The following is a 24243-nucleotide window of genomic DNA, read 5'->3' as shown; positions in this document are numbered from 1 at the left end:
GGTTTTTTCGGCGACAAAACCCTACAACACTGCCCCCACGTGACGCAACATGCGTTTTGTGTCCGAATTTGTGCACACCTTGCCTAGGGGACCACATTGGCCATGCCCACAAGGTCCCAAAAGTTGGGGTCATCTCATGCATGCCTCCACATGCACCATGTACAAGCAAGACCATTCAGGTATGCCGGAGGGCAGGTCTGAAAGTGGTTTACCTTCCCGGTCCCACCGAATGATCCCAAACTTAATGCATACCCAAGGATGATCATGGCATGCATGCATGACAAGTATCGTTCATTTCCAACATTCGATGCATTTTCTAGGGTTTTTCCGGCGACAAAACCGTACAAGACTGCCCCCACGTGACGCAATGTGCGTTTTGTGTCCGAATTTGTGCACACCTTGCTTGGGGGACCACATTGGCCATGCCCACATGGTCTCAAAAGTTGTGGTCATCTCATGCATGCCTCCACATGCACCATGTACAAGTAGGACCATTCGGGTCTGCCTGAGGGCAGGTCTGAAAGTGGTTTTCGTTGCCGGTCCCACCAATTAGCAAGTCATAAATACGACAACATTTAATCATACATATCTGAAATGAATTTGAAAACTATGAGAAGAAGTGATATGGAATTATGAAACATGAAAAAACAATTAGGAATAAGAAGGGGAAAACATAAAATAACAGGAAAACCAAATTAAAAGGGAAAGAGGAACAGTATATTTGAATATATAATATTGCAGAAATGATAGAGATACTATAAATATTGTTGAACATATACAAGCCTATAATAACTAATAGGTGTCACAAATATTTTTTATTGAGGGAAGAACCAATGATATTTATTTTGAGGAAAAAACAATGTAGAGGTAGGTGGGCCGGCCCAGACCGCAAATAACTGTCGGATCCATATCATGGGGGCCCACCACGCTGTGCTTTCCATGCACGTCGATCACATGCACGTCGATCACGGGAGTAGTTGCCGTTCTGTTACACAATTCTGGGATCGTGCTAATCCATATGTTCCTAATCCCTACGATTGAGGAGCACGTTCAGCCTCGATTCAACGGAGGAAAATATAGATCGCGAGATTGGCCACAGGGATGTTACGACGACCTAGGAGATGACCTCGTATATAATCTCCACCTCCTCGCACATGTCACCGTCTAGATCGCCTCCTGCCGGCGAGTCGTCGACAGCTCCGTCCACCGCATCCCACACGCCACAAAAATCCCGAGAAGATCAAGGTCGTCTGCACGGGCTGGCCGCCCTCGACGAACTACGTCGACAACGCATCGTCGACTTCTTTCATCTTCGTCGACCGATCAAGTAAGTTGTCCTCCTTACCTCGCGCCTTCATAGAAAGCTAGTTCCTCCGTCTTGTTGCTTTCATGGACTTAGGTTTACCACATATTTTCAACTAGCTAGTATCAACTCGACTAGATGCGTTCTGACCAGACGGCGTACATGAACTAAATCTTTCATATCATGGTAGAATAAGATGTTGTTTCTTGAGAAACATGATGCAATAGATTTTTTGTCACATGATCCACTTATATTTTTGTCACACAATCCAATTATATTATTGTAGGCATAGAACATTAAAGAGTTATTAGCATTAGATATTGATGAACCTCAAATAGGTACCATTGCTATAGACTGTAGTTATTTACAACTGATCAATTTGTCACCCTGTTAATAATTTATCTGACACTCAAAGAACTTGATCAGATGCAAGAAAATTCAATTACCAGTTGTAGTTACTTTTTTATTGCCTCATATCAGCACACACTTGGGTGCATGTTGCTGTATACATGGTGCTAGTTTTATATTTGCATTAGTGTTATTTTTGCATTTTTGTTTGCTATTGCCAAAAAGTTTTATATTTTTGCATGTCTATTGTCATTTTTGCATTAGTGTTGGCAAATGTCACGAAGTTTTATATTTTCTTTCTATAGGATGGACGAGATGAATGGAGAAATAGTGTGCACCATTGAAAAATGGTGCAAGCTTCTTGCCGCTCTATCGAGCGGTCAACGCGCTAGAGTGGCTGATACAACATTGCGCAGGATGCTGCAGATACCATCTATTAAGATGCGTACCCTTCTGATTAGGTATATGATTGAGAATTTTGATGCCAGCAAGTCCAGATTCATTATACAAGAGCAGGTTGGGGAGGTGACTCTCGGTGCGGTCGACGTCGAGTGCATCTTTAATCTCGAGAACCAAGGACTCTCCGCTTCGGACATTCTGATTGAAGGAGAGGACGTGACGGAGCGGGTGCTGCCACAATTTCTCAGTAAGACATCAGAAAACATAGTGATATATAATCTCATTGAGGACATAATTAAAAGTAAATCTGTCTTTCTTAAATGTTTTGTAACTAAATAATATTTATTTTTAATTCATCACATGTACTTCAATATCGCATGCAGATAAAAAATAATATCACCCAAGAGTATAAGGCGCAGGAGCCCAAAATCCCATATAATGCGCCTACCATGAAGCCAAAAACCAGACGTGCAAATGGAAATGCAAAGAAGTCGACGACAGCCCCTATGTCGGAAGATTTGATTGAGCTTCTAATGAAGCAGTGTATGGACTTCATACACACCCAGTTGAGGCAAATCCCTGATCAAGTTGCTGAGGTATCACACCATAACATAATAGTTTATAGTTTGTTCCCTGTTTTAAACCATGCAAGCACTATTAACTTTATATTTCTATTGCAGAGGTTGTTGGAGAAGATGAACAAATCAGGTGTCATGTAAAAGCCGGCTGCTGCCGTGCCATCCATGGACAATGATGTGGATCAAGAAGTGGATTCGTTCGAGAACGGTCCATATGAAAAGAAGGAATTCGTGTACAAGGATGACATAGACTCACACGGAGAGCCTGCCATTGACATGACGCAGCCTGATGAAGTGGTTCCCAACCATAAAACCGTACCTGAGGTACATATATATTTCTGTCTATAATTTTCTCCTTCAGTTTTTTAAGGGCTGAAATGTTCACACCATTTTGTTTGCCAAACAGAAAATCCCACCGAAGATGAATGGACACAAGGAAGCTTCACCTATTAAGCGTAGTGATGAATGTGGCGCTACACCCGAAAACCCTTGGGTCGTTGGTAATTCTACATAAGCACCTTCATCGGACATTGACATTTGTCCATCTTCTGTCAGCAAGTTAATGGCTAAGGTGAATGGAAAAAAGGGTGCAACAGTCGATAAGGATGAGGAAGTTATGTCCGGTAAGCGGGAGCAGACCGTTCCCAAGAAATTTGAATCCCCCTACGCAAGTGACAAGCCTAGCAGGCGTACCAACCGTGGTCAGAAACCCTCCGGTACCCGTTCTGCTAGTAGAGGTATCGTAACTACTTTCTTGGTTTGTTGTATACTACGAATGCATATGATCACCATTGTTGACGTTCATATTATTTCATGCAACTCTCTTTTCTGAAATTGATGAGCCGGAGGGTGTGGCAGATGAGTTGACGCTGGAAATAATTGATGCAGCTGTTTCATTTGTCGAGTTAGCTGCTAGCACCGACAAGAATAAGGGGAAGAAAGTTTACTACAGTGAAGGGCGTGGCATATCTCTGACTTTTGAAAGGATTCGACCGGTACTAACTCATAGATGGCTGTCGGACGATGTAAGTACTACTTGCATGTTCTGTTATTTAAATTTTCAATAATCTATGTCTCAACTTTCAACATGTAATGCCCTGATATTCTATGAAGGTTATTGATGCTTATATGGGACATTTGGAGCTGCGCGTTGGTCATGATCGTTACCTCTGTACAGCGTGGAGGTCCAAATTCCTTGTAGATTGTGCTATCGCATGAGACGATCCATTGCCGTCGAGCTGCAACATTGATAGTGCTCTGTCCAAAGCTGGAGCAGTTAATAGAGTCACGAAAGAGTATACTGTGTGTGATAAGGTATGTTATGTTTGTAATTCTTCACTTCAGGACATTTCATCTAGTATTTTGTTTGATCCATAATGGTTTTTTGCACTATAGACATATATCGCGTTGAATATCGAAAATGCCCACTGGATGACCGTGGTCATGCACTTGATCAAGCAAGAATTCCAAGTTCTCGATCCACTCTATCCTCTGGACCTGACAGAAAAGACTGTGAAAGCACTGGTAATATAACAAACATTTCTACCATTGGTCTTACATGTTGTTTATGATTCTTCTTTAACATTATCCTCTTTATAGCGAATGGCTATAGCAAACTCTATGCGCCAAGCAAATCTTATTACACCAGGGAAATATCCGGACGTAAGTAAGTGGCCTATCAAGGAGTATGACATGCCCCAGCAAGAGGATGGGTGAGTTAGTAGGACATCATGCACATTCAAACAACAATACACATGTTCGTATTGCCCACCGCTAATGTTTGCATATATACCAGGAACTCTTGTGGCCTTTTTTTCATAGAATGTCTAGAGCATTGGGACGGGGACCGAATGACCCGCGATTTTTCACAGGTATGCTGTTATTTACGTTTGTAGAGTAGCTACTATGGCCGTGTACAAAATTTGGTTCATGTAACCTGTATGCCATTTTTTGCAGGCCAACGTTGACGCAAGGAGAAGACGTTTCGTCGCCGAGTTGATTATGTCACCTTCGAACACGATGGAGTGTGTGAAGAACAAAATTCACAAAATCGCAAGGAAAAGGCGCGCCTGAAGAATTCATGCGGCATGCAAGAGTCAAGTTTTAGTGCTTTGGATTTAGTCCGGTCGAAGGTTTTGACGGCATGATTATCTTACGGTTTCTTTCATTTTTATGTAATAAACAGGGCATCTCGAATATTGTGACACATACATGTGTATGTGTCTGTCAGACAATAGGCTCGTACCAGACAATTCGGTCATACAATTCGCTCGGACAAGACAATTTGGTCGTACCAATAAAGTTTTGGCTTCTACTATCAATTGTTCTTACTTAATATTTTTCTCGTTCTCCAATTTTTTATAATTGTATTTATCACATTCATAGTATTCGCATTCTATTTTTCTCTTCAACTGCTCTCCGTAGTTTCATATTAAAATTTTCACATTCTTTACTTTTTTTAAAACTCTACCAAACTTTAGCCTTCTGCCCTAGCTATCTGCATGTCATCATCTTGCATAATCTCCTGGTAATTCCCCCCTCATCACATGATTTTGAAAAGTAGTCATGTTATCTATGTAAATATATCGATCCAAAACGTATTACACAGATGAAAATTAGTCATGTCAGCTCGTTGGCTCTATCGCGTGTTATCAGGCATCATGTTTTTCTATTTTGTTTTCACAAACCCGTCATTTTTTAATGTATGTATAATTAACTTTTGGGAGTGACTAACGCGCGCGCGAGTGTGGGAGCGCTCGATTTCTGACCGGGCGAGTTGTTCCTGATTAAGTAATTGCATCCAGGACACATTATTGCTAATCAAGAAAAGGAGGGCCCACCCGGACACCCCGTTAAAATCAGGGGGCATGATTAATTGAGGGATGGAACGATGAGTGAGCCCAGCTGGAATTTCACGTGCGGTTGTAAATTACACGTGCATGCATGGCTGGGTTAGTTGCATTATCAAATGAATAGTGGGGCCATCATTTGAATACATCGAAACAACGACTGTGGTTGATTTTGGCAACGAGTTGTTCCCCTTTTCTCGTTTCCCTTCCAAATCCCTTGCCCCCTCTCTCCATTTGCGCCTCCAAATCTCGACGGCGAAAGCATGACAGCAAGCTGGGCATCGTGCAGCGGCGGCTGCGGCGAGAAGAGCGGTGGCGACCGCAAGTTAGGTCGAACCCTAGGTCCTGGAAGCAGGTGGGGCGGATTCAGTGGAACAGGAGGCAGCGGCGACGGATTGAGTGGAACAAGGGAGGGGGGTTTGTGGGCGGCAGAGGGCCGGGAGAACCGACGGCTAGGGTTTCTTCAGTGCTACACTTTGGTGGCAAAAAGGTAAGTTCTTTACCGTTGTTCTTTACATCCCAACATTGTCGCCCACAAATCATGACCCGTGGCCCTTACAAGCTCCATCTATTTGGTCAACAGGAAACTCCGGGTGGCCGTGTGTGCATAAATGCAGTCAATTTTGACAGCGCATTAGTGGGATGTGTGTTCGAGGTTAGTCTACTGAGCATGATCTTCAAACTAGTACTGCTACTGCGGTCAAGCTGCAAAAAAGTTTAGTGTTTAACGCTTGAAGTGACAAGTTTAATTATAAATTGACTTGAATTGCTCATGATTTATTTAGGATGATGTCACTTCTGAGTATGTTGAATGGGTTGATGGGGAGTGGGATAGCAAAGCAAAGTCAGTCATTAAGTATCTTGCCATGAAGAACAAGAAACTGGAGACTAAGATTACAAAATATGAAGCTGAAATTAAAAGGAATGAGAAAGAAAAGAGGGCAATGGTTAAGATGCACAAGGAAATATTGCTCTATAGGGATAGGATTTTAGGATTTGGAGGTCTTTTGTATCTTGGCCTGCTTGCCACTATGATTGTTGTCATAGTTACCAAGTAGATTGTTCATAAAGTTATTGACATCATTGTAATTGACATGATGAAATCCTGATGAATTATTTGCTATTCAGTTTGTAGGCAAAGTGTAATAGACATTGCAGCAGAAATAACATGGGGCCATCATGATTGGTAGACAATGCACTTTTGGCATGTTCTACATTTGGCAGACACTGCACTTTTGGCATGTTCTATATTTGGTAAGTGATGCACATGGGCACATCACATAGCAACACTACTGATTTGTGCAGCAGCCCACTTCATTGTCTTGTTGCAACATAGGAGCAACATCTAGCAGCACCTACACCTTTGATTCAACACTGAAGCAAAACAACAGTACATATTCAATATTCTAAAATTTAATTGAACTTCACACTTAGGGTAAGTAGTAGATATTCAGTTCTTTAGCCACAAAGAACCCGACCAATCTGTACCTATTGCATAACTTATATAATTACCTGGAGAAAAGTACACTAACCAACATCAAGCCCAAAATAATGCTAACTTAAATGCTGAAACATATAACATCATACTTAACTTAAGATAACCAGCAGCTTCCTCCTCCTTTAGCAACTGTGCCCATCTTCACTTCTTCAGAAATTTGAGGCGGCGTGAGCGGCGCACCACACACGGAGAAGCCTTCTTCTTGACCGCCGTCCTGTTCGACAACCGCGCCACCGGATCCTGAGCCACCTGATCCTGAGCCACCTTCTCTTCTTCCACCTTCACTATGTCAGGGTGGAGGGGAAGGAGCTCGACGTCGATGGGCATTGTCTTGCCACCCTCGACGGCGACCGGCGCTACCATCTGCATGGCGTCCTCCTCGCCCTCCTCATGGTCATCAGGGATGAGCAGTACCTCGTCCACGTCATCCTCCACGACGTCAGAGCCCAATGGTAGGACTGGCTTTGACATGTGGTGGACCTGGTAGTCCGGGCTCACGGGCGCAGGGAGAGCGAGCTCTACATCGACGCGCTCCGCCCTCGACGTGACGCGTGCTGGATCTGGCCGCAGCGTCATGGTGGTGGAGCGGTACATACACCACCTTGCGCGCTAAACAGGGGAGTCGCTCAGCGTGGCCTCTTGCATTTCCCAGACGAGGAGGAGAGCCGGCGGGACGCCGCGGCCGTAGGGGAAGGCGCGCTTCTTCTCGGCATCGGTGAGGACTTTGACGAGGCCACGCGCGTGGTTGACCAACATCTCCGTGCTGGGGAACCAGCCGCACACCTCCGCCAACTGGGCGTGCCACCCCTCATCATCGCCGACGAGCTCCATCATTGCTCTCTGCCAGCCAAGGCTTTTCTCCATGGAGGCGGCTGCAGCGGTCACCGGAGAGGGTTTTCTCGATCTACTGTAGGTGGGGATAAGGGGAGTTCGAACCGGCGTGCGAGGTAGGTGGGTGAATGTGTGGTGGGGAGTGGTAAGTTTCTTATTTAATGGCAGTTAGGACGTGGGGAGGGGAAATATACAATATTCTTTCTACCATGTATAATTAATTTATTTAGGTCAGATTTTGTTGTTTATTTAGAGATGTAAAAATTTGACACTCCCACTAAACAAAGTGCCAATCGAGTTGCTACAACTAGATGATGCCCCGCGTGTTGCTGCGGGAACCGTGTTAAAACCAATGCATAAATTAGTGCTTAAAACCAATGAAAACAAATGTAAGAGTTTTACATATTTAAAACTATAAAACGTAAAAGAAGTGTGTGTGGCAAAATGATGTATAAAAGAGAAAAAAAATCCCCACAAAAAGAAGACATGATTGATGAAGTGGCGTTGTTTGAGCTGATAGGTTAATGCAAAAAATGCATGCATGCATTGGGAAAAAAAGACATGCATGACCAATGAGGTGGCATAATTTACATTAATGCAAAAAGTAACTTATGAGCACATGCATGATTCCTTGATGCCACACAATTTTGATCGGAGGGCTGTAAATAATTGAGGTGATGTGGAAGCACGCATGTGTAGACAAATCTAGTAGTGGGGGCTAGCTATTTAGGTATAGAAGATATATAGGATCCAAACACGATGTTAAACGTCGAACTAAATTTGATGTCATAATGTGAAAAGGATATACTGTCATGTTCACTTGATTCATCCGTAAAAAATTAAAGCAAGTGTTCTACTCTTCTTCCTTCTCCACTGTTCTGCACTTCATAGAAGACAAGATAAGTTAATGAATGATAAATTTTTCAATAATCCACAATGCATACAAACACTTACTTCTGATTTAGTTTGCATTTCTTGCTGCATTTAGTGTGTCCTAGCAATTTGCAAGCGCCGCACCAGGTTTTCAACTCATCAAAAGAGAGTGGTCTACCATTTTTCGAGACAGGTCGGTTCTCATCTACCTTTGTTGCATCTTTGCTTGACACTTTCATAGGATCTTTAACTGCGACCATGTTGCCTTCACCAACGTCTACATATTCAAATACACACTTACTGAAGTCATTTGTATTCTTGCTCAAATTTCCCTGTAGCAGATCATACTCATGACTCTTAGCTATCACAGCCTTCAAACTGTTCTGTAACTGATCCCACGAAGCTGGGTGTTTGCATGCTGCATGCATAGCTTCTGACGCTAACACACTGACTGGCTATATTTCATTCTTTCCTCTGCCCCAGTCCAACCATATCCTAACAGATCGCTTGTGCATCTCGCGGGCAATCCCAATCTTGCTTGTTTCGTGAACCGAACAAGAACTAAACACTTTGGTATTTCACATATGTTCAAGTACTTCAGTACATGGAATATGTGTTTGCAAGGTAGACCCTTTCGAATCATTCTTCTCCAGCTGCACCGTATAGGTTCTGCGAAATTTACTGGTGTATACTCCACCCAAAAATGGCCATTCCGGCTATTCTTCCAGGCCACGATGTACTGCTGTGATCTGTCTCCCAGCTTAATTTCTACAATCTCCATGCCATCAATTTTTCTAAGATCATCTTGCAACATATAGAAGTTTGCTGGAGTGAAGACGTGAGAAGCAGCTATCTCAAGTTCCCTCGAGCTAGTAACTGGCACCGATAAACTCTGTGAGGCCGTGGAGTCATCTCGCGCCTCGTTTTCACGGATACGTACTACGACATTCTCATAATGCAAAATCATATCCACCAGGGTCATTTCACCGTCTAGGTGGAGGTGAAGGCATGAGTTTAGGCTTTCACTCCGTTGGTTGCTTTTCATGCCAAGCCAAAACCCCTCTGTCAGATAAGACGCGGCCCACAGTCTTCTCTTCTTATACATCCGTCTCAACCATGTTACTTTTTTTCCGACTGCCATCTTTTGGTAAATGCGTGCCATCTCTCCTCAAACGTGGCCGTGGACGTGTTGTAGTACAGAAGAGTTCAGAACTCCTTTAAGGACTTGTGACTGAGGTGAACCTTCATATTTTTTTTCTATATGCCACGTACATATACGGTGCCACACGTCTAGCAAAACTTCACGAATTTCCTTGATCATCGCAGCATCGGCGTATGTGATTACACTCTTCGGCATCTTTTGACACATGGACCTCAAAAAAGTCTGCAGCAGCCACACGTATGTCTGTTCGGTCTCGTCCAAAACTATGGCACAACCAAAAACAGTGGTCTTCCGGTGATTGTTAAGACCAATAAAAGGTATGAATGGCATACCATAGCGGTTCATCTTGTACGTGCTGTCAAATACAAGCACGTCGCCGAAGTCCTCATAGTCATGACGAGACTGGGAGTCACACCAGAACATCCTATTCAAGTGTCCTTCCTTATCTAGCATGTACTCGAAAAAGAAGCTAGGATCCCTCTGTTTCCTACTAGGCATGATGCCTATGGCTGTGGCAGCATCACCTTTTGAAAGCAGCTTCCTCTTCTCCCTGGCGCGAAGGTTGTATATTTCACGCCTGGTAAAACCAACACCGCCATACCATACATGTTTGCTGTTGAGGGAATCCATCATGTCGTGAATTCTAATCCCTGCAGCTCCCATGGACATTATCTCATGCTTCTGGAACTCTTTGATTTTTCTGTGGGACCAAAGAAAAGGTACCTCATCCGGTCCTGCCAACATATGGCTATGCTTGTCCTCAAAACTTGCAACATACCAAAGCCCATGCTTTTGGTCAAGCTTGACGGTCAGGTGTGCTTCGCAAAAGCAGCATGTCTCGGCTCTGAGCCTACGGCTGTGCCCTTCCTCGGTTAGCAACTTGTTGTCACGTTTCCCTTGTCTGAAACAAACAAACCGCCTATAACGCATAAGATGTGCCTCGGTTTTGGTATACCTGACCTTATTCTTTCTAATGCTGAAACCATTAACTCTAGCATAGCTGTTGTAGAAATCATACGCCGCATCGTGAGTCATAAAAGTCATATCCATTATCTGCATGAACATATCCCTCTTTTCATCTGCACTGGCAGTATCTTGGACATTCATTACCCCACCATCTTCTGTCACCTAGACAATCAAAACATAGCCATGAAAACTGTTTTGTATGGTTTAACATTACTTTCATAGAACATTGATTACACAAATACCTCACTCATGATGACCGATGACTGCCAATCCCCAGAATCAGGTGCATCTAATGATTCGTCGTTAAGGCCTGTCTCCGCGTCGGATTCACCGTAATAGTTGTACGCATTATGACATTCGGAAATGAACTGAAAAATACAACACAAATACATAATTACTTATCATATAATATTCCAGAATGAATTCAATTTGCATGCCAATAATTTTTTTCACTTACGTACCTGACTAATGTAATCTTTATTTGAGAGCTCCGAATTGTTTTCCTGACCATCATCATGCTCATCCATCTACAAATTTTCAACACAAAAATATAATGTTGTCGGATGGCACCAAAAAATTACAACATGATAATGCCACTCACATTAAAATCTCCCATTTGTTCCCATTCTCTGACTGATCTTCAAGATCTGAATTTTCATCATCTGACCAATCTTCTATCCAGTCTTTCATCAGTTCTCCAAACTCCATGTCTACCATCATATCAGTTAACTCCTCGTCCGCCATTTCCTACAACAAATGATGAAAACATTATCAATGATGAAATATCAACACATAGCACACGATTACGGATGTTATGTAAACAACCCCAACCGAGGCCGTTCAGATCTGCCAAACCAAGTCAGGAAGATGGCCACGGCACCCGTCGTGATCACTTTCAATCGCGAGGAGTAGCACTACAAAACCTAGCTAGATCTGTGATTACCTCTGCCGCCGGATACCTAGGTTAGCTGCCACATCAAATAACGATGGTCCTGGTGGACACAGCCGACGGCAACCGACGCTATGTGAACCCTACACTGAAGAAACCTAGATCATGAGGAGCAGCACTACCGGAACAAGATCCACGATCGCATGCGCCGGCGGGTAGGTAGGTTACCCGCCCCGCTATTTTGATCACTATCTCTGACGGCGGCAGTTCGTTCGATGTTGCCGCGAGCGAGACTAGAGGGGTGCGGGGGGATGCGGGATGCGGTACCTGTGAGCGCTGGAGATCTATGAGCGCTGGAGATTCACGACGTTGCCGCGCCCGCTGTCCGACGAGATCGCCGGCGACGGGATAGCCGCGCGCCGCTGGAGATCTACGGCGTGAAGTATGGAGCTGCGTGAATGCTCGCGAGATTGATGGAGCTGCGCGAATGATTGGATCCGGCAGGTCCTACGTGGTCGTGGGGTCGTGTTTTTTCTTGGACCAGGGTACTGTATGTATACGGTCTGGGTTATACAGGGCTTGGCAGGGCTAGACAGGGCTTGGATCTGGGCTACGGCGGGCCAGGAAAAAAAAAACTCACGGGGACAAAAATACCCCTTCGAAATTAGGTTAGGAGGGAGCACCGGAGCAGGGCTCAGTGCGGCCAGTCATTGATGATCTTGAAGAGGGGCGGCTGGGAAGTATTGTACTGATTGCACCTTTGCATACGGGCGGTCAGTGATGACAATATTTTGGTAATGCAAATTGGGGCCAGCCCCAAGATGCACTACAACACAAAGTTATATAAACATGCGCTATATATAAGCACAACAAAAATGCATTAAATTCATACACACAATGTTATACGTCAAAATGTATATGAACGTATTCAACTAAGCGCTAAGTTAATTAGTTTTTTTTGCGGGTGAAGATAATTAGTTTTTGGAGAGAAGAGTCTTCACATTGATCCAGTGAGGCGAAGAGTCTTGGCGTTGAATATCCAATAACGGCACAGAAGTATATCCAATGACTCCTTCAAATTACTGGAAAAGACTCTTACTTCTCCCGTTCAAAGTTAGGAGCTTGGATAGTACTTCTTCATTTTGTGTAGTGCATCCTAAAATAGAGCAACATCGCTGATGTGTCATTTTAGGTGCACCGCATAAAATTCTCTTTAAAAGGAGTGGTTTGAGATGGGGAAACATTTATACACGGCGCACCGGCTGAACCATTGCGCTGGACGCGTGCGACGCGTTCGATGAAGGAGCGATCATGTGGCCCAGCGCGCTCGTCCCCCTGTAGGCCTACCTTATCCCCTCCTGGCCGTCTTTCTCCTCAACCCGTCCCGTCTCCTTTTTTGCATCTCCACGGGCTGCTCTCAGCCATGGACGCGGCACCCTCGAGCTTGACCTCTCCCTCTCCTCTATCTCTACCTCCCCACCAGAACCACGGTTTTGCACGCCCTCACCACCGCTGCTGCACGGCCCACCCCTACTACTACTCGAAGCTTTCTTTGTCGGGCTTCTGCAGTCAGCGACGGCGCTGCGAGCGACGATCTTTTTTTTGCTTTAACCGAACGGCGGCTGTGAAACGAGACTAGGGCTGTGCTACAACCGGCAACATTGGAAGCTACAACCGGCTTTGGTGAAAGCTACAACCGAAGAGTAGAAAACTGGAACCAGAGACAAAAAAGCTACAACCACCTATACGAGTGTTACAACCATTGACAAAAAAAGCTTCAAGCCTATATAGAAAAGCTTCAACCATCAACAGGGAAGCTTCAACCAGCCACTCTCAACTGAAAAAGCTGCAACCGTTAAGAAAAAAGCTTCAACCTTAGGTGAAAAAAGATTCAACCGAAAGACATACAAAGTTTCAACCGGGCATTGCAAGACGAAAAAAGTTGCAACCATTTACAAAATAAGCTTCGACCGTAGTTGAAAAAAAGCTTCAACCCGCATGGAAAAAGCTTCAACTGGTGTGATAAAAAGCTTCAACCAGCATGCCAATGGTGCGAGCGGCGGCGTTGAGAGCTGCGGCCGGCGGCACGACAGTGCATCGACAGGGTGTGCTAAGACTGGCGGTTGCTTGGTGCCGCAACGACAGAGGGCGTTGGCGTGCTGCAAGGTGGCGTCGTTTTATGCTACAAGGGTAGTGATGGCTTCCTGCTGGACCGGCGGCGATGAGGACGGCGACCGACGGCGACGAGGACGGCAAGCGTATCTAGCAGCATGGGGCGGCGGAGGGAGGAGGTCCAGGTGAGGGGTGGTGGCCGGCGGCCGGGAGGACGTCTAGACGACAGGGGCTGCGCGCGGACAGGAAGAAGGAGATGGGGAAGTCAGCGCGAGCAGATCAACCGGCTGGGGCTCGTTGCATCGGGCGGCTGGGGCGAGACCGGCCGAACTGTTGGGCCGGCGCGCGGGCGCCTAGCACCCGCCTTTGAGATGTACACAAAAATTTCACAATAACAGTGATGTGTGTTTGTCCCTGGTTCACATAAAATAAACAACATTTCCATTTTATAAACTTAATATCATACATATTTTCTTTGTGAACTTAATAGCCAATGAAAAATAACATGCATACACATGATGTGGACTGAATATGCATACACGTGAAAGGTAAGAATGAAAAATGGTCTCTCCGTTACTTTTTACTTCGCATACCGAGCTTTCTCGTACATTTTAAATCAAATTAGATGAAAGCTTTGACTACAAGTTGGGACAAGCACGATTAACGTTGCGTGAGTCGACGCCTTCATCACCGCCTTCTCCAGTTTCATGGCGGCGGGCGAACAGGAGATGCAGCGCGGCGGCCGAATCCATATGAGGTGCCCCAGGGATGAAAATTATCCGGTTTTGATGGTTGAGGGACTACGTTTTCCTGGTTTAAGAGTTGATGAATCATTTCTATACTTTTCAAATAGTTAAGGACAAAAAGTTATACATTTTCCTTAAAAAATCCATGCTTCTTTTTGGCTGAAAAAAACTTTATACTTTTTTTAGAAAAGGCCATCATGGCTAGCTATTAACTAAAGCAACGCTTACATTATTTGCAAGATTTTATGAGTAAGCAATTAAAAGATCACCATCCCAAGTACAAGAGAAGTTATTATGATAACAAACTCTAACTAGCCCATTTGGCACACCATTAACTTCCCGGGGCTAATGTTTGATTCAACAGTTCCAATTTGCATTGCCTTGTCCACACAATCTGGATAAAAAAGTCCATGCTAATAGAACTAGAAAGTGAAGAAAAGAAAACTACCACAAGAAAAGGCCATCCGGGTACCAATGGGTTGTTTGGATTGGATCCCCGTATGCCCAGTCATTATTTTGGTGTTAACCGGAGGTCCAGAGCACTGCAGCTTGTTTGGATAGGATCCAACGTTTTGGTTCGCCAATTTACCCTGCCTTTTCTTTTGTACTTCCGCGCCAATTCATTGGCAAAACTATGGGTGGCCAAATCAGCCGCCAATTTTGTGGTGTGGCCACGAAGCCCACGATTTGGCGGGCATCAACCGAACAACCCGAAAAACCTGCGCTGCCATGAACATATGGGGAGCTCGTCTTTTCAGGCAACACAAATTTTTCTTGTAGCAACACAAATCTTGGTGCACATTAATCTAACGGTATGGAGTGATTGAGCTACAGCTATTTCCCAAATGCGCAGGGCATGCGAGTGCGGAGGCACTCATCTGTCAAGTCCTGTCGTCCACTCCTTTTTCCTCGCGATTCACACAGTAGTTCTATCCCGCATCAGTGCACAGGGAAAAAGAAAATCCCTAAAAAAATATCAAGTTTCAACGGTTGATGATTTTTGCATCTAAAACTGCCAAGTTTCAACTAGTTTCAGAGATATAATTTCAAGCATTTTTTTGTGTTGGCCGTAGACACAAAATAATTAATTGTTATCAGTTGTTCGTACTAGGTTCCAAAATTGAAACTTAACATTTTTTTAAAAAAAGTCATCACAAAATGAATCTTATTTGAAAGTGCTGGTCACAAGAAACACGAACATGGAAAGAGAACTTAATTTGAATTTTTTAATTTAAATGATATAAAACTTTAAAAATCGGAAGCCAAAATAAAAGGCTAGCACCAAGGGCATGCGCGTCCCCGCATTTGTCTGTCACAAATCATCTCTCCTATCCAATTGAGAAACAATAAAAAATCCGTTTCTTAAAACTCAATGTGATTTTTACAACTCTTTGCCTCGAAACATTGCCTTAATTTATTCAAAAAATAATAAAACATTGCCTTATTATAAATTTTCGAGCAACTTGGCAAACCTTTGTTTTTTGAGCAACTTACAGTAAACTTACTAGTATTTGTTTCATTGTTTGTACTGTTATTACATACGTATGTTTGCCATCGACTGGATCCCGGGCATGCTGCCGATCAGCCTCGGAGACACCTCCAGCTTCGTTTGCACGACCAACTGAGACGACTTTGGCCTCCGTTTCAACATCGTGGAGGCCAACGGCTGCACCAAGGCCAGCGCACTCATCCTCAATACTTTCGATGACCTAGAAGCCACTAGTAGAAAAACCCCTGTTAGTCCCGGTTGGTGAGGGCCTTTTATCCCGGTTCTTGAACCTGGACTAAAGGGTCGTTACTAATGCCCTAGACCTTTAGTCCCGGTTCTAACACGAACCGGTACAGATGGGCCTCCACGTGGGCGGTGCGCTGAGCCCAGGCAGGAGGGCCTTTGGTCCCGGTTGGTGGCATCAACCGGGACCAAAAGGCATCCACGCGTCAACATTTTAGTGGCTGGGATTTTTGTTTTTTTAGGGGGGTGGGGGTTTTGGGGGATTAATTTAGGTGTTTCATATATTGTGTTAGCTAGCTAATTAATAGAGAGAAGTGTCCTCTCTTATGTCTGTGCTTGGTCGACGCTACGTACTGTACATAGAGAGACCCTCGACACGCTAGCTAGTAAGAAAATGAAGGGAACCATTAAGTACAGAAGTTCGTCATGCATACCAAGAGAAGTGATCGATCGACGTCTCCTTCTCCGAGAGATTGGTCAATAACAAGTTTTCGTATTATCTATCCGACGCTACTGGCTACATACATATACAATATGTAAGATCTCTTACAATCCCCTAGCATTTGAAATCAACTTCCACATGGTATTCTCCGGCTTTATTGATGACGTGGTCAAGAAAGAATCCCGCCAATTCCTCTTGAATTGCTTTCATGCGATCTTGTTCTAGGAGTTCATTCCGCATCTGCCACGTCTAATTTGAAGAAGGGGGTTAATATATATATATGAATGAAACTCAACAGAAATGATGGTGTAATAAAATGAAATTGTGAATATTATTGCTTACGCACTTCATATTGTCTTTTAGAGTAGCTCCGCTTATTTTTCATAGTCCCGTTGTAGATGAACTCGCACACGTAGTATCCACAGTAATTATTCCCTTGTTCCTGCCACAAGCACTTTACAAGAAATAGAGGTCAATCAAACTGATAATGAACTATTATAAATGGCATTGATGAAAGTATAGCTATAAAATCAACGGGAGATGCGCGCAACTAGCTAGCTAGTAGTACTTACTTTCGGGTATGTATATCGCAGCTCCTTCGGCAGTCCCGGAGCTTCTGCGGTGAACTGTTTCCAAACCCTGCAAGACAAAGAAAATAATTATTATTACTTGAGATATCAGGAAATGAACAAAAAGTTGCCGATATGGTGCGGTAATGATCGATTGAACTTACTTGTTGAGCAATTTAGTCATGTCCGCATAGGTTTCGAGATCTTTTCGTCTCGAGTCTAAGACGGTTACTAGTCCCCGCTCAAGCTTAATCTCCAGAAGAACATAGTGAAAGCTGTGCACGCATGCATAACTCATCAATTACATTACTATAACCTCGATCGAGTAATAAGGGAAACCGAATATGCACATGACAGTAACACTCACTCGAAGTTGTATGGAAAGAGTATTAAATCTTTGTTTTGATTTTTGATCAACGATTGTAGCAAGTTGGTCTCGGCCTCTTCGGCGTGCTTTTTAACCTGAATTTCATCTATGATATTTGTGTTAATGAACCCAATATCATACATTTCTTGTTTTCTGCACTCGACGATCTTCAATCTGCATAATATAGTGAGGATAATTAATTATAAATACATGCAATGAAAGAGCTGAGTTAAATATAGAGACTTAATGACAGAAATAGTACTTACAGACATTAGCAAAAGACCGTTAATTTATCGAGGGCCTTTTGATTGAAGAACTCGAAGAACTCCTCAAATGGAACAGGCAACAGATCAGTTCCAACGAGGTCGTGCTCCTCTTTAATTCTCAGATACAAAGTATCCGCCCCCCCCCCCCCAGACTCTCTGCAGGTTTTCATGTACCAATCATGGAATCTTTGCATCATCGTTGTTAGAGATTTTTCATCTTTGACGAGAGGCTCCCCGTACTCGTATCTGTGTTCGTCCACCTCCAAGAAATCAAAATTTATATCGTCAGGCAGGTAATCTGCAAGATTTCTATAACCGGGCACCGTCCCCGAAGCATTAGCGACGATGTTGCTGCTAGACACATTGAGCGGGGGGCACGATTGATTTGCTTGTTCGCCGAGCTGGGCAATTTTTTTCACAGCTGCTCGTTCTTTTAACCTTTGATCACTGACAGTACTTCCCGACCGCTCTGCTGCGAGATATGCCTGTTCAGTAATGCGCTCATAGTCAGTTCTCGGCGGAGACTTTGGTGGTTTCCTCAGGGCATCAATAGTGCGCTTTGTTTTCACCGGATCTATCTTCTCCTCCGGAGGTGGATGTCTCTTGTGTTCATCGACATACGGGGTCATCAAGGTAGAGTTCTGTAGAACTGTGTAGTGTGCTTGAGACCAAGAATATCCGTCCCTGCATATTATTGAGTCCCTTCCAAGCGTGCCTTTTCCAGGCAGTCTCCCCTCATACCGGGATTTAGGGAGACCTATCTTCTTAAGGCCAGGAATGAAGTCAACACAAAACCCGATGACATCCTTTGTTTGATGGCCCATGGAGATGCTTCCTTCTGGCCTAGCACGGTTACGGACATATTTTCTTTAGGACTCCCATGAACCTCTCAAAGGGGAACATATTGTGTAGGAATACGGGCCCCAGAATGACAATCTCGTCGACTAGATGAACTAGGACGTGCGTCATGATATTGCGGAAGGATGGAGGGGACACCAGCTCGAAACTGACAAGACATTGCGCCGCATCACTCCTTAGCCTTGGTATGATTTCTGGATCGATCACCTTCTGAGAGATTGCATTGAGGAATGCACATAGCTTCACAATGGCTAATCAGACGTTTTTCGGTAGAAGCCCCCTCAATGCAACCGGAAGCAGTTGCGTCATAATCATGTGGCTGTCATGAGACTTTAGGTTCTGGAACTTTTTCTCTGGCATATTTATTATTCTCTTTATATTCGACGAGAATCCAGTTAGGACCTTCATACTGAGCAGACATTCAAAGAAGATTTCTTTCTCTTCTTTCGTAAGAGCGTAGCTGGCAGGACCTTCATACTGCTTCGGAGGCATGCCGTCTTTTTCGTGCAAACGTTGCAGGTCCTCCCGTGCCTCACGTGTATCTTTTGTCTTTCCTTACACTCCCAAGAAGCCTAGCAGGTTCACGCAAAGGTTCTTCGTCACATGCATCACGTCGATTGAAGAGCGGACCTCTAGGTCTTTCTAGTAGGGTAGGTCCCAAAATATAGATTTATTCTTCCACATGGGTGCGTGTCCCTCAGCGTCATTCGGAACAGCTAGTGCGCCGGGACCCTTTCCAAAGATTATGTGTAAATAATTGACCATAGCAAGTACGTGATCACCGGTACGCATGGCGGGCTTCTTCCGGTGATCTGCCTTGCCTTTGAGATGCTTGCCTATGAGATGCTTGCCTTTCTTTCGACATTGATGGTTGGTCGGAAGAAATCGACGATGGCCCAGGTACACTTTCTTCCTGTAGCTTCCCAAGTATATACTATCGGTGTCAAGTAAACAGTGCGTGCATGCGTGGTATCCCTTATTTGTCTGTCCTAAAAGGTTACTGAGAGCAGGCCAATCGTTGATGGTCATGAACAGCAACGCCTTTAGGTCAAATTCCTCCTGTTTGTACTCATCCCACATACGTACACCATTTCCATTCCACAGCTGTAAAAGTTCTTCAACTAATGGCCTTAGGTACACATCAATGTCGTTGCCGGGTTGCTTAGGGCCTTGGATGAGAACTGGCATCATAATGAACTTCCACTTCATGCACATCCAAGGAGGAAGGTTATACATACATAGAGTCATGGGCCAGGTGCTGTGATTGCTACTCTGTTCCCCGAAAGGATTAATGCCATCCGCGCTTAAAGCAAAAAATACGTTCCTTGGGTCACTTGCAAATTCATCCCAGTACTTTCTCTCGATTTTTCTCCAGTGCGACCCGTCAGCGGGTGCTCTCAACTTCCCGTCTTTCTTACGGTCCTCACTGTGCCATCGCATCAACTTGGCATGCTCTCCGTTTCTGAACAGACGTTGCAACCGTGGTATTATAGGAGCATACCACATCACCTTCGCAGGAACCCTCTTCCTGGGGGGCTCGCCGTCAACATCACCAGGGTCATCTCGTCTGATCTTATACCATAATGCACCGCATACCGGGCATGTGTTCAGATCCTTGTACGCACCGCGGTAGAGGATGCAGTCATTAGGGCATGCATGTATCTTCTGCACCTCCAATCCTAGAGGGCATATGACCTTCTTTGCTGCGTATGTACTGTCAGGCAACTCGTTATCCTTTGGAAGCTTCTTCTTCAATATTTTCACTAGCTTCTCAAATCCTTAGTCAGGTACAGCATTCTCTGCCTTCCACTGCAGCAATTCCAGTACGGTACCGAGCTTTGTGTTGCCATCTTCGCAATTGGGGTACAACCCTTTTTTGTGATCCTCTAACATGCGATCGAACTTCAGCTTCTCCTTTTGACTTTCGCATTGCGTCCTTGTATCGAAAATGACCCGGTGGAGATCATCATCATTGGACACATCGTCTGGTTCCTCTTGATCTTCAGCAGCTTCGCCCGTTGCAGCATCATCGTGCACATCGTCTGGTTCCTCTTGATGTTCAGTAGCATCACCGTATTCAGAGGGCACATAGTTGTCATCGTACTCTTCTTCTTAGCCGTCTTCCATCATAACCCCTATATCTCCGTGCCTCGTCCAAACATTATAGTGTGGCATGAAACCCTTGTAAAGCAGGTGGGTGTGAAGGATTTTCCGGTCAGAGTAAGACTTCGTATTCCCACATATAGGGCATGGACAACACATAAAACCATTCTGCTTGTTTGCCTCAGCCACTTCGAGAAAGTCGTGCACGCCCTTAATGTACTCGGAGGTGTGTCTGCACCGTACATCCATTGCCGGTTCATCTGCGTGCATTATATATAATTAAGTGTGTCAAAAATCATTACAGAACATCATGAATAGATAATTAAGTGACCAAATTAATAGAAGTTCATCATCACATTAAAACCAAACTACATATATAGTTCTCATTTAACAACATAAAGCTCTGCAGAGCATCTAAATTAATTAAATCATATATTGAAACTATGTAAAACATTTCAATTCGAAAACAAATGTGATCATAATCGCAACCAAGGTAACAACTGATCCAACGGCATAATGATACCAAGCCTCGGTTTGAATGGCATATTTTCTAATCTTTCTAATCTTCAAGCGCATTGCATCCATCTTGATCTTGTGATCATCGACGACATCCGCAACATGCAACTCCAATATCATCTTCTCCTCCTCAATTTTTCTTATTTTTTCCTTCAAGAAATTGTTTTCTTCTTCAACTAAATTTAACCTGTCGACAATAGGGTCGGTTGGAATTTCCGGTTCAACAACCTCCTAGATAAATAAAATCTATGTCAGGTTGGTCGGCATAATTGTCATAAACAATAAATGAACCAATAGTTATGAAAATATAATATATACCACATCCAAATCATAGACAGGATGAGGGCCGACGGGCGGATACCAAAACCATCACACTATATAAGATGCAATAATAAAAGTAAGAAAATAATACAAGTATCTATCTAAACATACAAGTAAGAATGTTTTTCCTTTCAGAAAGAAGATAAGAACAAGAGGCTCACCACGGTGGTGCCGGCGATGAGATCGGCGCGAGTGATCGACGACGGTGAAGACGAGGATGGGGCGTGATGGACCGCTAAACCTAGACAAATATTGAGGAAAATGGAGCTTGGAGAGGAGAAAGCTTAAGTAGTGTGGCTCGGGCATTCCATCGAACACCTTGTGTGCATAGGAGGTGAGCTAGAGCACCACCAAGCCCTCTCCCCCTCGGCGGCCAGAAAAAACAGATCAGTATGCTCTGCTCTTAAAAGAGGGGGTATATATAGGCACCTCATTGGTCCCGGTTGGGGGCATGAACCGGGACTAAAGGGCAGCCTTTGGTCCCGGTTCAAGCCACCAACCGGGACCAATGGTGATGGGCCAGGAGCGAGGCCCATTGGTCCCGGTTCGTCCCACCAATCGGGACCAAAAGGTCCAGACGAACCGGGACCAATGGCCCACGTGGCCCGACCAGCCCCCGGGGCTCACGAACCGGGTCCAATGCCACCATGGGTCCCGGTTCTGGACTGAACCGGGACTAATGGGCTGACCCGGCCTGGACCTTTGCCCCCTTTTCTACTAGTGAGTCGACGTCCTCGCCGCCCTCCGCGCCGAGTACCCGCGCATCTACACCATCGGTCCCCTCGGCTCCCTCCTCAACCACCACCTAAGGCCAAGGGATGACGACGCCTCCAGCGCTGCTAGCGGCCTGAGCCTGTGGAGGCAAGACAACAAGTGCCTTGCGTGGCTGGACACGCAACAACCGGGCTCCATCGTGTACGCCAACTTCGGCAGCCTCACGGTCCTCTCCACCGACCAGCTCGCCGAGTTCGCGTGGGGCTTCGCGGCCAGCGGCCACCTGTTCCTCTGGTCCATCAGGGACAACCTCGTCCCCGGCGCCGGTGCCGGTGCAGGCTTGAGCTCGCTGCCGGCGGAGTTCGTCACGGAGACGGCAGGGCGGTGCTGCCTGACCACGTGGTTCCCGCAGGATCAGGTCCTAGGGCACCCAGCCGTGGGGTGCTTCCTGACGCACAATGGGTGGAACTCCACCTGCGAGAGCGTGGCCGCCGGAGTGCCGATGGTGTGCTGGTCGGAGTTCGCCGACCAGTACACCAACTGCAAGTACCTCTGCGAGGTGTGGGGCGTGGGCCTCCGGCTTGACGATGAGGTGAGGAGGGAGCAGGTGGCAAGCCACGTCAGGCATGCGATGAAGGCGGAGGATATGCGGGGGAGCACAGCTGGGTGGAAGGTCAAGGCGGAGGAGGCCGCGGCGCCCAGCGGGATGTCCTGGGAGAACTTGCAGAGCATGGTCAGAGAGCTCGGCTCTGTCAATGTTGAAGCGTGAGCTGTTTGACTGATCGATCAGGATATTTTATCAGGGTCAGTCCGGCTCCGTCTCAACTGCATCAGTGATGCCAATAAAGTATTCCCCCAATGCTTTTATATTATATAGGATGGAGGGAGTACATGTAAACCACTGCTCGTTATTTACTTACTTCGTATTATAGGATCTTACTTATCTGGTTTATGTATTTCGATGATCCACAACCTCAAGTGTGCTCGTTTGATCGCACCGATTCAACCGCCATTATGTATCTCTATCTTTGTATCTATACTACTTGTCTATATATTGATAAGAGTTGATTACACTTACGCTACATAAACTTGCAAGATAGGTACAATTTCATACACAAACTTGAAAAATGACACAAACTGACCCTGTAACTTGTGTTTGACATACATTTTGGTACATTTCCGTATATTGCCCTCAACTCACTATTAACTCTTGCTATGTGGCTCGCCAAAGTGGCATGGGTCCCACCTGTAAGTGGGGAAAGACAAATTAAAAGGAAAAATGTAAGACAAATTAAAAAGGGTTGTCTTCATCAGGATACGAACTTAGGAGCTCATGGCTCGGGTGAGATTAGCTAGCCAATTTCTATATCTTGCGGAGGGAGGATTGATTTGAAGCTAAATATGTGCACTGCATGTACGACTGACACAAGTATTGTCCTGCCTGCGACGACCGCCAGCGTAGCATTTCCATGTCGACCGATCGAAAAATCTTTTTCTTTATGTTTACCATCTTCAAGCATTTGTGTTTTTATATTTGCACAAACAAACTGTGTGTATTATGAAGCGGTATGATTTAGAAGCCGTAACCAAAAAATTTGCTAACATCACCATCAATTTTGAATGCTATATATCTTGGCGTGCAACTTGATTGACTTTGGGTTGAACATAAACAATTCCTTGAAAAGAGCAAATCTGAGTCTCATTTGCTGACATGACACGATTACAGTTTGGTTGTGTCTATCAATGATGACGGGTGAACATTTATATCTCACTGCAACGCACGAGCGTTGTCCTAGTATGC

The 24243-nt window shown here is 44.9% G+C and overlaps 1 pseudogene; it reads left to right on the top strand.

Annotated features, from left to right (window-relative positions):
• LOC119306344 overlaps positions 1 to 23211 on the top strand; it is a 68643-nt pseudogene extending 45432 nt beyond the window's left edge.
• The last annotated feature ends 1032 nt before the right edge of the window (positions 23212 to 24243 follow it).

Source organism: Triticum dicoccoides, chromosome 5B (assembly GCF_002162155.2).
Source record: "Triticum dicoccoides isolate Atlit2015 ecotype Zavitan chromosome 5B, WEW_v2.0, whole genome shotgun sequence".
Taxonomy (NCBI): Eukaryota; Viridiplantae; Streptophyta; class Magnoliopsida; order Poales; family Poaceae; genus Triticum; species Triticum dicoccoides.
This window is presented reverse-complemented; position numbering and strand designations above follow the sequence as displayed.